Below are 18,400 nucleotides of genomic sequence, written 5' to 3'. Positions count from 1 at the left end.
GGCCGGTTAGCTCAGTTGGTTAGAGCGTCGTGCTAATAACGCGAATGTCGTGGGTTCGAGCCCCATACTGGCCAATTATTTATTATTTTTAATTAAGTTCAAAGAATGTTGTCGAATCAATCTGTATTCTGTGGCACGAGTCAACACGAATTAAATTATATATATGTATATTTTGACATCAAGGCGCGTTTCATTAAATACAATAGAATTTTCTTTATTTTTTCTGTTGATTTTCTCGAGTTGCTGAGCATTTTTTCTCGTTTCAGTGTGTAAGTGGTGCATTAGGTTGCTGCGTGATTTTTGTCAGCCATTTTCCTCGAGCGTTTTCGATCTTTGATCGTCGTCAGGAGCAATTGTTGTTGTTGTTAAAGAAGCTTATTTTTCTGTTGCCTTTTTATATGTAATAAATTTTATTTTGGTTTTTATTCATTGGCTTAATTTTATTTAGTTCTTTTGATTTAAGTCGTTTGTTAGGGAGGAGCGAGTAAAGAACGGCGAACCGAACTGAAACGAGAAAAAATGATCGGCAGAGAAAATCAATAGAAAAAAAACAAAAACAAAACTCTGTCGTATTTAATCAATGCCTGGATGGATCTCCCCCCTCTCTCTCTCTCTCTCTCTCTTTCTCTCTCTCTCTCTCTCTCTCTCTCTCTCTCTCTCTCTATATATATATATATATATATATATATATATATATATATATATATATATATATGATTAGTTTTTTTGGGAAAAGAATTCCAGCAGAGTGCTCAATTAAAAGGAAAATCCAAGTAGAAATATATTTTCTTATAATATATATCAATCCTTATTTAAGAAGCTCATATAGAGAATAAATGACAAAAAAACTATATTCCAAAATTCATGATTTTGACCATCTTATAATTTATCCATTTTTTTAAAATAACATTAAGTGAAAGACATTAGAACTTTATTAAAATTACTTATTAGTTGAATATGGATGGGATGACTAGGGGTTGGGAATGTTTATAGCATAAATGTAAAAATGAATGAAAGAAAGGTTATCGTTAGATGCTATCACTTAGATTTAGTGTATAATAACTGAAAACTAAGCCATAAGTCTCACAGTATTTGAATTAACCCTGAATCCATAAACACCGACACCGTATATGCACAAAATGCACAAGATGCACACAATCACTCTGCATATCTAAAAATCTAGAGGTAATGAGTCAAAACAGATTTCAAATTTGAATTCAGCCATAAATTGGGTAAAAACGGGTATTTTTGTGCTTGCCTCAATTTCTTTGTAAACCAGTGTAATTAATTTAATTATAATTAGATGTGGATGACACCAAAGATTTTTCCTGGAATAAAAAAAAAATAACTAGCAGAGCGTAGTTTCGATCTACGGACCTCTGAGTTATGGCCCCAGCACGCTTCCACTGCGCCACTCTGCTATCCATAGGAAATATCATATTAATAGCTTTAGTCTTTTTTACGCGCTACTCTCACAGCTTGAGACTGATAGTTCGCAGCTCTGTACTTCTTAATCCTTTAATAACTATGTGGGTGCGGTGAGGGAAACACAGCTGTATAAATAAAACCGTAGATGTGTGTGTGTGTGTGTGTGTGTGTGTGTGTGTGTGTGTGTGTGCGCGCGCGCGCGCACGCGCACGCGCGCACGGGTGTGTTTGTAAATATTTGGCATAATGGAACAATGGACGACTCCACATTCCGGCCATATCAGTGTCAAGTTAAAACTTTTAAATTAAAATACAATATTTTTCAATGGTTTGGATCTATTTTAGTATTATTAAAATATTAGTAAACGATTTTTAACTGACACCAGTTTTCGTTGGCCATTGTACTGTTACACCAAATATTTAATCGATAAACTCTTAAACTATTAGTAATATTTGGATTAATCAAACTACTGATTGTGATTTTCACAACCTTTCGGTCGATGTAACCTCCGATCTTCTTCAGGTATATCTTGTCAAACTCAATAATGTTTCTGTCGAACTCGGGAATTTGGACAGAATTTCGAGCGGAACCCCTTTTTTACTTCACAGGGGTAACGTGCTCTTCTTCCGTCAGCCATGCCCCCCCCCCGTGAAGTAAATAAAGGGTTCTGCTCGAAATTCCGTCCAAATTCCCGAGTTCTACAGAAACATTCTCGAGTTCGACAAGATACAACTGAAGAAGGTCGGAGATTACATCGACCGAAACGTTGTAAAAATCACCCTCAAGATGAGAACAGTAGTCAGTCCGATGAATAATAATACAAATAACTAATCCTCATCTCAAAAATTCAGAAATGTCTTAAACTATTATCAAACTTAACAGGAAATAGGATGGTTTATCACGAATGAAATCTATGGTTGGATGAATAACGCTTACAAAAGTCAGCAAGTTACAAAAATGTTAATTTGAACCTATCTGTATTACTTTGCGCATGCTTTAAATTAACCACAACTAAAAGTACTTTAATTTTTAAACTTTGTAAACTGCCTTTCGGGTTGCCTCAAACGGTAGGAAACGTGGTTGGGACGCTAAATATTCTTGGTTTCGATTCTTGCTGATGGCAGCCAGGTCATTTTTTTTTTACTTTTGAAATCAGTATTATATATTAGATACAATACGGTATTCAATTACAAGGCTGATCTTGCAAGTTCGAATTATTGTGGACTCATCTGCCCTTATTTCATCAAGATGGCGACGCGATAAAATCCCTTTTATCTAATCATAAAATATGATTTCCGTAAGTAAAAAAAAAATATAAATAAATAAAAAAAAAAAAAATACAAAAAAAAACAAACTAATTGATGAATTTACGTGATTTTTGGAATATGACATCTTTGTTCCGTGGCGGGTACGTACATCATAAAGATGCTTCTGTATTTTCTATACTTTTTTTTTTCTAAAAATTAGGTTTAATTCTAAATAAGAACCGATAAACGGTATTGTTTAGCATCCTTTTGCTTCTGTTGACATGCTTTGAGAGCAGGTGCTCTTTTTGTCTGGTCAACAAAATTGAACCTGGTAATAAAATCCTTTGACCTCCTCAACATTTTTATGGAGGAATAATATAAAAGCACCATTGTACACGTTCATTGGACGAATGGACGATAGACTTGTAGCTCCTGGCTACATCTAGTGTAGTTCAGCCAGCGATAATACGTCTTCAGAAAAGTGCCAAGAACTGCGCTAAAAAATAATCATGTATGTCGACGAATGAAACGATGAGTAAAAAAGCGAACGCGATCTTCGGAATGAGAAAAACATGAATTAACGAACAAAAAATATTTTTTATATAAATTTTGCAGTAATATCAAATGAATATATATATATATGTGTGTGTGTGTGTGTGTGTGTGTGTGTGTGTGTGTGTGTGTGTGTTTCTCGCATTTCCGTGAATTACACATCATCATTCATTACGTTTACAAAACAAAATTCAACTTTGGGATACAAAAACAGATCGAAAAAAAAAAAAAAAGGCAAAAATAGCAAAAATGAGCGAAAAGGGATTTCCGGCAATTATTCAACCAAGCTTTATTAATTAAAATATGTAACCATTTCATGTGTGTGCGTGTGTATGTAGATGTTTGTGTGCGTGTGTGTGCATGTGTGTATGTGTGTGTGTATGTGTGTGTAGATGTTTATGTGCGAGTGTGTATGTGTGTGTACGTATATGCATGTGTGTGCATATGTATGCGTGTGTGTTTTTCTCGCATTTACCTTGCAAGAGAACCTACTGTTGATTTTATAAAATCATTTTTATATAATGACTTGAATTAAAGTTTACAATGCGAAAGTCAAGTATCATGGCTCAATTGTGCTCTAAACAGAAACATCCATTTCGAATGCGCCCCTTTAAATGTGATGTTAGGTTGTATAACGGTGTTAACTTTAGTCAAAACGGGACTGTTCTTTCTTTAATCGGATTTTGTCGATTATCGATTGTCGATACTTGTCGAAGGCATTCCGATACAAAACCTAAAACACTTTCAGACGTTTGTATGACATTCAAAAAATTCACCCAGGTTGTTTCGGAGTCTATAAAGAACATACACACACAAACGCGCACGCACGCGCGCACACACACACACACACACACACACACACACTTACAACGTTCCTTTTATATAATAGTATATGTGTGTGTGTGTGTCATGAGGAGACGGCACAAAAGAAATATTTATACTGTTAATAAGTTAAATAAAATTTGAAAAGTCACCAAATCTCAACAATAAAAGAAACATCACGTTTCATTTAATATTTTGTATTTTTAATCGAACTTTTAAAGTTTTATCCTTTCGTAAAATATAGTTCCAAAAATTATTATTTGTGTAGTTCGAATCGAAAAACATTTTTTTGAACTGAATAACAAAAAAAAAAAAAAAAAAAATTACCAATTGGCCAGTATGGGGTTCGAACCCAGAACATACGCGCACGAGTGCACGACGACGCTCTAACCAACTGAGCTAACCGACCATTAACAAAACAATTGCGTCAATTTATTAGTTCTTATACCTAACATAGTATAAATCTCTGTTTCTTTTGAATTTATTTAAGCGAAAGAAAGAAATAGAGAAAGAGAGAGAGAAAGAGAGAGAGGGAGAGAAAAGAGAGAGAGAGAGGAAGGTAGCGAGGCAGGAGGGAGGCAGGGAGTGGAGGGAGTGGAGGGAGATGGGGGGGATAGAATATAGTAACGCTCGCTAAACTGCCAATAATGAGACGTCATGACGTAAACCTTATTTACAGCCTTCCTACGATAATTATTGTGTCCAAAGCAGAGTGGCGCAGTGGAAGCGTGCTGGGCCCATAACCCAGAGGTCCGTGGATCGAAACCACGCTCTGCTAACATACTTTTTTTCTATTATTGCTGTTCCGGATTTTTTTTAAAAATACGTTTATATTTGCATCTGTACGTTTTTAAATTTAAAAAATAATGAAATGCGTTTTTATTAATTTTATTTTGATTTTAAAATAGCCATCTCTCTCTCTCTTTTTCTCTCTCTCTCTCTCTTTCCAGCACACACACACACACACACACACACACACACACACACACACACACAAAGTGCATTTATCTATAAGTAGAGATGTTCATTATTTTCGTACACTGTAAATTAAAATAAAAAACAATCACTCCCGAAATTTATTTTATGTTTCTGCTTTTGAATTGTAAGAAAGTTATAATAATATTAACCAAAATAAAAATGACATTGTGGCAGATGTTTATAAATTCTGTGGTTCAGTTTCAGATCGATCGGAAAAATACGATTATTATTTTTTAACAACTCGGACCAACGAAACATGTTTGTAAATTAAACTATTGATCACAATCTGACTTTACTTTTTCAATTACTATTAGTGTGTGTCTGATAAACGCGCGTCCATTGGCTACGATAAATACGTGTGTGAATAACAAAGAATCTACTTAGCTGACTGTCAAACTCAGTACCACAGGAACATATAAAAACACGAGGAAACATACAATAGCCTGACGACTCCTCAGGAGGATGAAACGCGGAAAATCCTGTATAGCTTAATTACTATATATATTTTCAAACTCTCTCTCTCTCTCTCTCTCTCTCTCTCTCTCTATATATATATATATATATATATATATATATATATATATATATATATATATAAAATAAAAATTATAACACGGAAATTACATAATTGTCGATGCAATAATTTATTTCAACCTTATGGTATTTTCAAGCATCTAAATCAGACAATTACATTTTTGATACTGAAAAAGAAAAGAAAAGATCGGGCTTCGACCCTCAAAAAACCAAAGGTGGTGGTAGTAGCAATCCACTTAATACATTTATAGAGAGGGTGGTATGGATTTAAAAAATAAAAATAAAAATTAAAAATTAAAAATAACAAATAAAAATATTAGATTAGACACTTATAAGCGGCAGCTCGATGTAACCATAGATACACACACACACACACACACACACACTCACACACACGCAACACATACACATACACCTACACCCACATACACACACACACGCCTCTAAGATGTACGTTCTGACATGTAAATGTCTTGACACGCGTTTACTAACCTAGGAAGAAGGGGCGAAAGTATACGGATATATAGTGAAAGAAATAGAACAGCGCGTAATGGAAAAAAGAAGAAAAAAAGAGGAAGAAAAGAAGAGGATACAGTGATCTAATGTTAACTGTTATATTAGTCTAGAAACTCTGAGAAACGTAAGGGAAATAAACTGGATGTTTGTACACGCGTCCTATAGTTAATTGAGTCATGGAAAGTAGGTCTATTAAAAGATAAATAAATCAATAAAAAAATAAATAAATAAAAAATAAATAAATAAAAATAAGAAAATAAAAATAAAAAGAATATTATATATAAAGTTTTAAAACTATCTGTATGTTATTATGTAAAAATTAGTTAGAAATAAATATTATCTTATAATTCATTTAAATATTGTATTTGTAATATAATACTATGAATTTAAAAATTGAGTCTTATGTATTTAATATTTTATATATTTTCATGTAAATAATTTTATTGGTGATTATAGCGGTTGTTGTAATTAATATTTCAATTCTTAATTGATTAAGAAGTGGAAAATTGTAATATTGATCGCCCCCAATTCGATAGGACGTATCTAGTTTCGGTTAATATATACTTTTATTCACTCCGTACAACAATATTTCTAACTAATTTTTACATAATAACATACAGATAGTTTTAAAACTTTATATATAATATTCTTTTTATTTTTATTTTCTTATTTTTATTTATTTATTTTTTATTTATTTATTTTTTTATTGATTTATTTATCTTTTAATAGACCTACTTTCCATGACTCAATTAACTATAGGACGCGTGTACAAACATCCAGTTTATTTCCCTTACGTTTCTCAGAGTTTCTAGACTAATATAACAGTTAACATTAGATCACTGTATCCTCTTCTTTTCTTCCTCTTTTTTTCTTCTTTTTTCCATTACGCGCTGTTCTATTTCTTTCACTATATATCCGTATACTTTCGCCCCTTCTTCCTAGGTTAGTAAACGCGTGTCAAGACATTTACATGTCAGAACGTACATCTTAGAGGCGTGTGTGTGTGTATGTGGGTGTAGGTGTATGTGTATGTGTTGCGTGTGTGTGAGTGTGTGTGTGTGTGTGTGTGTGTGTATCTATGGTTACATCGAGCTGCCGCTTATAAGTGTCTAATCTAATATTTTTATTTGTTATTTTTAATTTTTAATTTTTATTTTTATTTTTTAAATCCATACCACCCTCTCTATAAATGTATTAAGTGGATTGCTACTACCACCACCTTTGGTTTTTTGAGGGTCGAAGCCCGATCTTTTCTTTTCTTTTTCAGTATCAAAAATGTAATTGTCTGATTTAGATGCTTGAAAATACCATAAGGTTGAAATAAATTATTGCATCGACAATTATGTAATTTCCGTGTTATAATTTTTATCTTATTGCTCTGTTTACCACATTGAGCTCTCATACCCGGATTTCCTCTGGATTTATTCCATTATAACACTATATATATATATATATATATATATGTATATATATATATATATATATATATATATATAGGTTGATAGATAGATAGATAGATAGATAGATAGAGAGTTCAGGTTAAGAATGCATTCGTAAGATAAAATCCAAAGAATATGGACTGTGTTTGCATAGTTGTGCTCAACAGGCATGTGCCGGTTGTGAGAGGCTTTGCTATACCGGCATGACAATGTTTCGATCTATAGTTGTTAATAACTAAGATCTCATCAGGCAAAAACAGTAGATGTGTGGCTGTCGATGCTTTTATCTCACCGTCAAAAATGAAATGAATAAACTCGTTTTTGTGCACATCGTCTGCGCATACACTATCTGGAATAAAAACAAATAATTATTTTTTGGACAGGTCAAAGAATTTTCTGAATCTATTCAAGATGGTTTTTCTAGGAGCCACTTCGATCCCTAACCCCTCACCGCCCCAGATTTTTTCTTCAATACACGAGTTCAGTCGAAATCCACAAACTGGCGTCCTTGGCGCCTCTCTGTTGGACTTCGAGCCCTGACATTCAACTCACGCATGCTCACACTTAGAAAGACCGACGCGCGCGCGCGCGCACACACACACACACACACACACACACACACACACACACACACACACACACACACACACACACACAGGGTGCTTGAATCCCTTCTTATCGTCTACTTACTTAAAACCAATGTTTATGTTGACATAGTCTTAACCTTTTTCACTGACCTTTTAATAAAACCCCCAATAAACTTGACCCTTATAAACAACTTTTAATGAAATATAATCTATATATTAATGCCGTGCGTACGTGTGTCACGCTTTTCCGATTATAAATTAGTCGATCGGGAGATCCTATTTATAAAAAAGGAGGATATAATCTAATAAGATAATAGTACCATCAAATTAGTTTATAGATAATTTAATGTTTGTGGCATGCTTTAACCTTCTATTTTAATAAATAGGATCTCTTGATCACTGAAGAAGCAAAGTAAAAAAAAGAAAAAAACGTTTTTTTAAATGATGTCGTTTTTGTATGAGAAACTAAAATATATTTTCTTGATCTTTTGGCTAGGATTCTGTTCTCACTAAAGGTGATATAATGATATCAAGAGGGTTCCGTTCGCGCCAAGTGTCCATACAGTGGAAATATGTCAGAGACTCCTGTAAGATATTGGAGATAAACCGTAATTACGAGATATATACTGACACTATATTAACCAGATTATTTAGATAAATAATTTTACGGTTTTAACAAAAGAGCTACAATGATATCGTGGTTCTCAATTCATGCTGCCCAGCAGCAATAAATAATATACATTACATATTGAAGATACATTACATATTGAAAATATCTTATATATTGAAGATATGTTACATATTGAAGATATGTTACATATTGATGATATGTTACATATTGATGATATGTTACATATTGAAAATATGTTACATATTGAAGATATGTTACATATTGAAGATATGTTACATATTGATGATATGTTACATATTGATGATATGTTACATATTGAAGATATGTTACATATTGAAGATATGTTACATATTGAAGATATGTTACATATTGATGATATGTTACATATTGATGATATGTTACATATTGATGATATGTTACATATTGAAGATATGTTACATATTGATGATATGTTACATATTGATGATATGTTACATATTGAAGATATGTTACATATTGAAGATATGTTACATATTGATGATATGTTACATATTGATGATATGTTACATATTGAAGATATGTTACATATTGATGATATGTTACATATTGATGATATGTTACATATTGAAGATATGTTACATATTGATGATATGTTACATATTGATGATATGTTACATATTGAAGATATGTTACATATTGAAGATATGTTACATATTGAAGATATGTTACATATTGATGATATGTTACATATTGAAGATATGTTACATATTGAAGATATGTTACATATTGAAGATATGTTACATATTGAAGATATGTTACATATTGAAGATATGTTACATATTGATGATATGTTACATATTGATGATATGTTACATATTGATGATATGTTACATATTGAAGATATGTTACATATTGATGATATGTTACATATTGATGATATGTTACATATTGATGATATGTTACATATTGAAGATATGTTACATATTGATGATATGTTACATATTGATGATATGTTACATATTGATGATATGTTACATATTGAAGATATGTTACATATTGATGATATGTTACATATTGATGATATGTTACATATTGATGATATGTTACATATTGAAGATATGTTACATATTGAAGATATGTTACATATTGAAGATATGTTACATATTGATGATATGTTACATATTGATGATATGTTACATATTGATGATATGTTACATATTGATGATATGTTACATATTGATGATATGTTACATATTGAAGATATGTTACATATTGATGATATGTTACATATTGATGATATGTTACATATTGAAGATATGTTACATATTGAAGATATGTTACATATTGAAGATATGTTACATATTGATGATATGTTACATATTGAAGATATGTTACATATTGAAGATATGTTACATATTGAAGATATGTTACATATTGAAGATATGTTACATATTGAAGATATGTTACATATTGATGATATGTTACATATTGATGATATGTTACATATTGATGATATGTTACATATTGAAGATATGTTACATATTGATGATATGTTACATATTGATGATATGTTACATATTGATGATATGTTACATATTGAAGATATGTTACATATTGATGATATGTTACATATTGATGATATGTTACATATTGATGATATGTTACATATTGATGATATGTTACATATTGAAGATATGTTACATATTGATGATATGTTACATATTGATGATATGTTACATATTGATGATATGTTACATATTGAAGATATGTTACATATTGATGATATGTTACATATTGAAGATATGTTACATATTGATGATATGTTACATATTGATGATATGTTACATATTGATGATATGTTACATATTGAAGATATGTTACATATTGATGATATGTTACATATTGATGATATGTTACATATTGATGATATGTTACATATTGATGATATGTTACATATTGATGATATGTTACATATTGAAGATATGTTACATATTGATGATATGTTACATATTGATGATATGTTACATATTGATGATATGTTACATATTGATGATATGTTACATATTGAAGATATGTTACATATTGATGATATGTTACATATTGATGATATGTTACATATTGATGATATGTTACATATTGAAGATATGTTACATATTGATGATATGTTACATATTGAAGATATGTTACATATTGATGATATGTTACATATTGATGATATGTTACATATTGATGATATGTTACATATTGATGATATGTTACATATTGAAGATACCGTGTGGAAGTTCTACAAGTTCCGCTAGTTTAGATAATTAAGCCGAGAAGTTCACATTACAATTTTCTGATTTCAATTTTCTGATTACAATTTCTCTTCTTACAATTTTCTGATTACGATTTTCTAATTACGATTTTCTGATTAAAATTTTCTGATTACGATTTTCTCATGAAAATTTTCTGATTTCAATTTTCTGATTACAATTTCTCTTCTTACAATTTTCTGATTACGATTTTCTGATTACGATTTTCAGATTAAGATTTTCTGATTACGATTTTCTCATTACAATTTTCTCATTATGATTTTCTGATTACAATTTTCGATTACGGTTTTCTGATTTCAATTTTCTGATTACAATTTTCTGATTACAATATTCGTATTGCAGTTTTCTGATTACAATTTCTCTTATTACAATATTCTGGTTTCGATTTTCTGGTTTCGATTTTCTGGTTATGATTTTCTGATTAGAATTTTCGGATTAGAATTTTCTGATTTAGATTTTCTGATTACAATTTTCTGATTACAATTTTCTGATTACAATTTTCTGATTATGGTTTTCAGATAAAGATTTTCTGATTACAATTGTTTGATTGCAATTTTCTGATTACGTTTTTCTGATTAAAATTTTCAGATTAAGATTGTCTGATTACAATTTTCAGATTACAATTTTCAGATTAAAATTTTCCGATTACGATTTTCTCATTACTGTCTTCAGATGAAGATTTTCTGGTTACGATTTACTAATTTAGATTTTCTGATTACGATTTTCTGATTGCAATTTTCTGATTAAGAGTTCCTGACGCGTATAACGCCCGGCTTTTAAACTATCTTTTCTGGTTTATTCTATCATCTCAGCTAAGGGGAATGGCTTCCCAACACGCTTGAAAACCTCATCAGTGTGTCCACCAATTTAGAATTTAGGTGATCGGTCATCTTTCTCTAAATACAAACCAATCAGTCTCCTGTGCGTATGTGTTTATGCATTTGCGTGTGTGTGTGTGCATGTGTCTGCGTGTGTGTTTGTGTGTGCATGTGCGTGTGCATGTGTGATGTATGTGTGTATGTGTGTGCATGTATGTGTATGTGTGCGTGTGTGTACGTTTGTCTATGAGTGTGCATGTGTGTATGTGTATGCATGTGTGTGCCTATGTATGTGTGTGTTTTTCTCGCATTTACCTTGCAAGAGAACCTACTGTTGATTTTATAAAATCATTTTTATATAATGACTTGAATTAAAGTTTAAAATGCGAAAGTCATGTATCATGGTTCAATTGTGCTCTAAACAGAAACATCCATTTCGAACGCGCCCCTTTAAATGTGATGTTAGGTTGCATAACGGTGTTAACTTTAGTCAAAGCGGGACTGTTCTTTCTTTAATCGGATTTTTGTCGATTATCGATTGTCGATACTTGTTGAAGGCATTCCGATACAAAACCTAAAACACTTACAGACGTTTGTATGACATTCAAAAAATTCAGCCCAGTTGTTTCTGAGTCCATAAAGAACATACATACACACAAACGCGCGCGCACACACACACACACACACACACAAACGTGCACACGCGCGCACTCACACACACACAACGTTTCTTTTTATATAATAATATATGTGCGTGTGTATCATGAGGAGACAGTACAAAAGAAATAATCATATTGAAGTTAAATAAAATTTGAAAGTCACAAAATCTCACTACTGATGCAATTCTGTATCTATATAAAAGCCAAGTAAGCCCAATGATGGAGTACTGCTGCCACATATTGGCAGGAGCTGCTAAAAACAGACTATCCTGCCTTGACAAAGTACGAAATAGACTTCGTAACTTAGTGGGGGATGCCCTTTTCTCTTCCCTTCAGCCTCTCTCCCACAGAAGAGACGTTGCGAGCCTGTCTTTGTTTTATCGTTATTTCCATGGCAAGTGCTGGTCTGAGTTGCAATGGCTCGCCCCCCCCTCCATCGCCAATCTTTAACGAGAAACACCCCTCTAGCTGAAACTACTGTCAATAATTTTCCTCACTCTTTATCTGTGCCTAAATCCAAACGTAGATTCCATGAGCAAAGTTTTTTGTCAGAAATTCACGACCGTGGAACTCTCTTCCGTTTGCCTGTTTCCCACCTGACTACAACTTGGATGTCTTCAAGTCCAACATAAACAAATTCCTGACAAACCCCCCTCTTAAGTAAGACACCATATCAGATCTCCAATACTAATGATTACTGCAATACTATCTCATTGATTACTGTACACGCAATAACCCTTATCCCTCAGTGGCCTACGTGCCTTGATAAGTGCTGACCTCCCTGTAAAAAAAATCACCTTTCATTTAATATTTTGTATTCTTTAATTGAACTTTTAAAGTTTTTTCCTTTCGTAAAAGATAGTTCCAAAACTTATTATTTGTGTAGTTCGAGGCGGAAAATTTTTTTTTTGAACTGAATAATCAAAAAACCAAAACAAATATCAGTATGGGATTCGGACCACGACATTCGCGTTATTAGCACGACGCTCTAACCAACTGAGCTAACCGGCCATTACAAAATACTGTTTCAATTTAGTAGTTCTTATACCTAACATAGTATAAATCATTGTTTCTTTTGAATTTATTTAAGCGAAAGAAAGAAAGAGAGAAAGAGAGATAGAAAGAGAGAGGAAGAGAAAAACACAGAGAGAGAGAGAGAGAGAGAGAAAGAGAGGGAGGGAGGGAGGGAGGGAGGGGAGGGAGATGGGGGGGACAGAATATAGTACCGCTCGCTAAGCTGTCAATAATGAGACGTCATGATTATACGTAAATCTTATTCAAAGACTTCCTACCAGAGCGATAGTGTCCAAAGCAGAGTGGCGCAGTGGAAGCGTGCTGGGCCCATAACCCAGAGGTCCGTGGATCGAAACCACGCTCTGCTAACATCCTTTTTTTCTATTATTGCTGTTCCGGATTTTTTTAAAAATACGTTCATATTTGAATCTGTACGTTTTTAAATTTTAAAAATAATGAAATGCGTTTTTATTAATTTATTTTAATTTTAAAATATCCATCTCTCTCTCTCTCTCTCTCTCTCTCTCTCCAGCACACACACAGCCACACACCCCCACACACAAACACAAAGTGCATTTATCTAAAAGTAGAGATGTTCATTATTTTCGTACACTGTAAATTAAAACCAAAAACAATCACTCCCGCAATTTATTTTATGTTTCTGCTTTTGAATTGTAAGAAAGTTATAATAATATTAACCAAAATAAAAAAAATAACACTGTGGTAGATGTATATGATTCAGGTAGGCAGTCCTGGTTGATAAGAAAAATACGATTATTATTTTTTAACAACTCAGACCAACGAAACAGAGGTTTGTAAATAAAACTATTGATCACGATCTGACTTTACTTTTTACATCGGACACTCAATTACTATAGAAATAGTTCTCACGAGAAAGTGGGTGATTGCCTTTGTCTGATAAACGCGCGTCCATTGACTACGATAAATACGTGTGTGAATAACAAAGAATCTGATTAGCTGACTAACAAACCCAGTACCACAGGAACATATAAAAACACGAGGGAACATGCAATAGTCTGACTCCTCGGGAGGATGAAACGCGGAAAATCCTTTACTTTGTAGCTTAATTACTATATATACTGTCAATCTTTATATATATATATATATATATATATATATATATATATATATATATATATATATATATATATACATAAATATATATATCTATAATATAAAGCTGAATGCGTGCGCGCGTGTGTGTCTGGTCACGAATATGCTCCTATATGGTTGACTATTTTAAAAAACTGATTACATATAATAATAGGTCTATCGAGGCACAGTATCGAGACACTTTGTAATTTGTAATTATGTGTATTTTACTAATTTATATATGCATTTGTCTTTGCTTGGTTTTCAATTCCCCCCCCAGCAAAACACCAACGACGTTCTCTTCAGCTTAAATGATAAATTCCACGCTCTGTACTAAGGCTAGAGATAAAATACCTTAGGCAGGATAAATTTTCCGAAATTAGCACAGACGTGGATTTATTTTTTCTACCTTCGAAACTAGAACTAAAGCTAAAATAATAAAAACAGTAAAATTAACATATACACGCATGTGCGTTGAATTCGGAAGATATAATTAGTTACAAACACGTATAATATCCGGTCAAAGAAATCTCTCCACCCCTCCTCCAAATATGGTTAGCCGTGTTACTGGAAGCGCTGTGGTGCGCGGAGCAAGTTAAGTGTTACCCTAAATCATCCTAGTGCCAAAAAATACCCACTGTGTTATTTCTTCCCTTTTAAATTTCTTATTCCATTTTGTAATTTGTAATTATGTGTATTTTACTAATTTATATATGCATTTGTCTTTTGTTTTCTTTGCTCAGTTTTAAATCCCCCCCCCCCAGCAAAACACCAACCACGTTCTCTCCTAGCTTAAATGATAAATTCCACGCTCTGTACTAAGGCTAGAGATAAAATACCTTAGGCAGGATAAATTTTCCGAAATTAGCACAGACGTGGATTTATTTTTTCTGCCGTGGAATTCAGAAGAACTTTATTTAAGTAATATACTTAATATCTACAATTGTCATATGCTCGCTTGTATTAATAAAGAGGCCTCGTTGATATCTCTACCAAACCTCTGGATATAGTTTATAATCAACTGTTACTATATTTGTAACTAAAATCTATAGTGATCTTAGCTGCGTCACTAAGGCTTTTTTCTGAATAGATACAATGTTTTGTCCCCAACCTTAATGACTGCCTATAAATATGAATTCCGAATCACGACGAAATAATTGTTCCTCTTTACCTCCATGACGACTGCCTATGTCTAACCTGCATGCAAAATAGGGGAAAAGAAGGGAAAATTTTATTCCTTTCTCTCAAGCTAAAACAATACTTGAAACTCTAAATCCTAATGAAACTTTACTGTATTCTGTAAGTTAATAACCCCAACCCTTGAAAGCTAACAATCTGCCCCCCTCTAGTTGCCACTAAAACCCTACATTACACACGCCTTAGTAGTGGAATCCTTAGCCTCCAGCTCCTAACTTTCACATGCTAACCGCCTAACAGTCATCACTAAACATCTTTACATTTCTACCTCTGACATGCATTAGAGTTCATTCTTATCCAGTTTGGTACTTACCAGCCAGCGTATGCACTCGGATGCAAAGCGATCTTCATTACATAACAATGCCTCTCCCTAGATGGTATTGCAACGATCAATACAAAACCAAATCCGATACTCCGTTATGCAAAACGTTTGATGACTCTTAAATGAAAACTTAAATTATCTTCCTTCAATAGTAGAAACACTAACACAACTTCTATCTATTTGCATCGACTGAAAACTTGCCCAAATACTTATTTTACTTAATTATACATACGGAATTCGCCATGACTTAAAATGTACCTCCAGTTATACCCTTACTGTACTGCACCCACATCTTAACCCTCGTAAATCTAAATATACAGTGACTGGGCAACATTCTTAGCTCGAATCCTAATACCTACTCACACTATAACGTTATCCTGTACCTAAACTAACATAAAGTTAAAAAAAGGAAAAATCTAAGGTAAAAGTCTTAATCCGCACTAACACCTTTCTAACAAGCCTGCTCACATAACTGCTTCCACTGCACGTCCCTAAATCATTTTGAGGAGTGTAACTATTCATTAGATATATAACCTCTACAAACTAACCCTGTAACATTAACTAACCACGCGGGGTTGAAGAAATACGTGGATTAGGACCCAGGCGTGGAGCAAACCCTCTCAGGGCTGATGGACCCAGTAGATCTTCCCAGATCACCCGTCTAGGAGAAAGAAAACTCTGAAACTAAACCAAAGGGGAGGGAGGCCTCTTCAGTCTTGGATGACAACCTTCCTAGAGCTGAGGACTCAAATTACCGGTCTGCAAACCTAAATTGCTTTAGGAGTAGAGAAGCTCTGTCTATCGACCGGCTTCCATACTCCTTCTTTGCCTATTAGTCAGGCGCAGAGACACTATCACAGTGAATCGACAAAACACTTTGTAGAAGATCTTGTTTCTTGTCTAGGGCAATGAATGCCGTTTCTCCACTCCCGACACATCCCACCCCTCAAAACTGGGCACTTGGGAGTGATTGAGTAACACACATGACTGTGCAATTAGATTAGGGTGATCTTCTTCTGACGGGTTGAGGGTACCGGATTGACAGTTCCTGCCTGCTGTTTCCGACTGGTAGTACAGATACCCTAACTCTTTGGTAGCGCTTAGAGCGGCTGCTCCATAAACAGTTGTATAATATCGGGATGTTTGTAGTGCCATGTCGCGCATGGAAAGGGACCCTGCACTCATCCCCGATGGGCTTTCCTGAGGCAACAGTCCTAGTTGAAGAAAGGTCAGCCAATGGTTTACTTGTGTTGCATGTCTGATATCCTGCATAACCTCTTGTTCAGCTCCCCCTTACCAAACTGAAACTCTTTAAAAACATGATGACAGTACAATAAAAAAGATAAGCTTAAACCAGGCCTAGGGACAAACAAATCCAACTTGCCGCCTCCCTTGAGGCTTGCATTCACTAACATCCGTCGGATTAGAACTAATTTAGCTGATGTTGAAGCATTTCTCCTAACAAATACCCCAGATATCTTAGCACTAAACGAGACTAACCTACACTCCTCAATCGCCTCTAACTACTTTAACATGCCTGGCTATCTCCCACTCTGCCGTAAGAACTCTGACAGACATATGCACGGACTTGGAGTCTACATTTGTAACACCCTCCCCCTGACTAGAGAAACAAACATAGAAACGGACGATCAAGCCTTTATGTGTTTTAGACTAAACATACAACATAACATTAGCTACTTTTATTTTCTCTACCGTTCTCCCTCGACCCAGGACTGCACCATAATAAACAAAGTCTCTGACAGTATAGACACAGCACTCTCCCTCGGCACTAGCGCACAAGTACATGTATTTGGTGACTTTAATGTTCACCACAAAAACTGACTTGGATTCTCTAGTCACACAGATGCAGCGGGCAGCACAACACATAGCTTCGCTATATCTCACTCCCTATCACAATACGATTTTCTGATTTTAATTTTCTGATTAAGATTTTCTGATACGTATAACGCCCGGCTTTTAAACTATCTTTTCTGATTTATTCTATCATCTCAGCTAAGGGGAATGGCTTCCCAACACCCTTGAAAACCTCATCAGTATGTCCACCATTTAAGAATTCAGGTGATCGGTCATCTTTCTCTAAATACAAACCAATCAGTCTCCTGTGCGTATATGTTTGTGCATGTTCGTGTATGTGTGTGCATGTGTCAGCGTGTGTGTGTTTGTGTGCATGTGCGTGTGCATGTGTGATGTATGTGCGTGCATGTATGTGTATGTGTGCGTGTGTGTAC

General features: G+C 33.7%; 3 non-coding genes across 3 annotated transcripts; all 3 read left to right on the top strand.

Annotated features, from left to right (window-relative positions):
- Positions 1-74, top strand: Trnai-aau (transfer RNA isoleucine (anticodon AAU)). The gene has a single exon. It is a non-coding gene; the product is annotated as a tRNA-Ile (tRNA).
- A 4,681-nt stretch (positions 75-4,755) lies between these two features.
- Trnam-cau (transfer RNA methionine (anticodon CAU)) lies at positions 4,756-4,827 on the top strand. The gene has a single exon. It is a non-coding gene; the product is annotated as a tRNA-Met (tRNA).
- Positions 4,828-13,815: 8,988 nt separating this feature from the next.
- Positions 13,816-13,887, top strand: Trnam-cau (transfer RNA methionine (anticodon CAU)). The gene has a single exon. It is a non-coding gene; the product is annotated as a tRNA-Met (tRNA).
- The last annotated feature ends 4,513 nt before the right edge of the window (positions 13,888-18,400 follow it).

The sequence above is a fragment of the Euprymna scolopes genome, chromosome 22 (genome assembly GCF_053919585.1).
Source record: "Euprymna scolopes isolate OS-2025 chromosome 22, ASM5391958v1, whole genome shotgun sequence".
NCBI lineage: Eukaryota > Metazoa > Mollusca > Cephalopoda > Sepiida > Sepiolidae > Euprymna > Euprymna scolopes.
The sequence above is the reverse complement of the archived record's forward strand: the minus strand, read 5'-3'. Positions and strand labels throughout refer to the sequence as shown.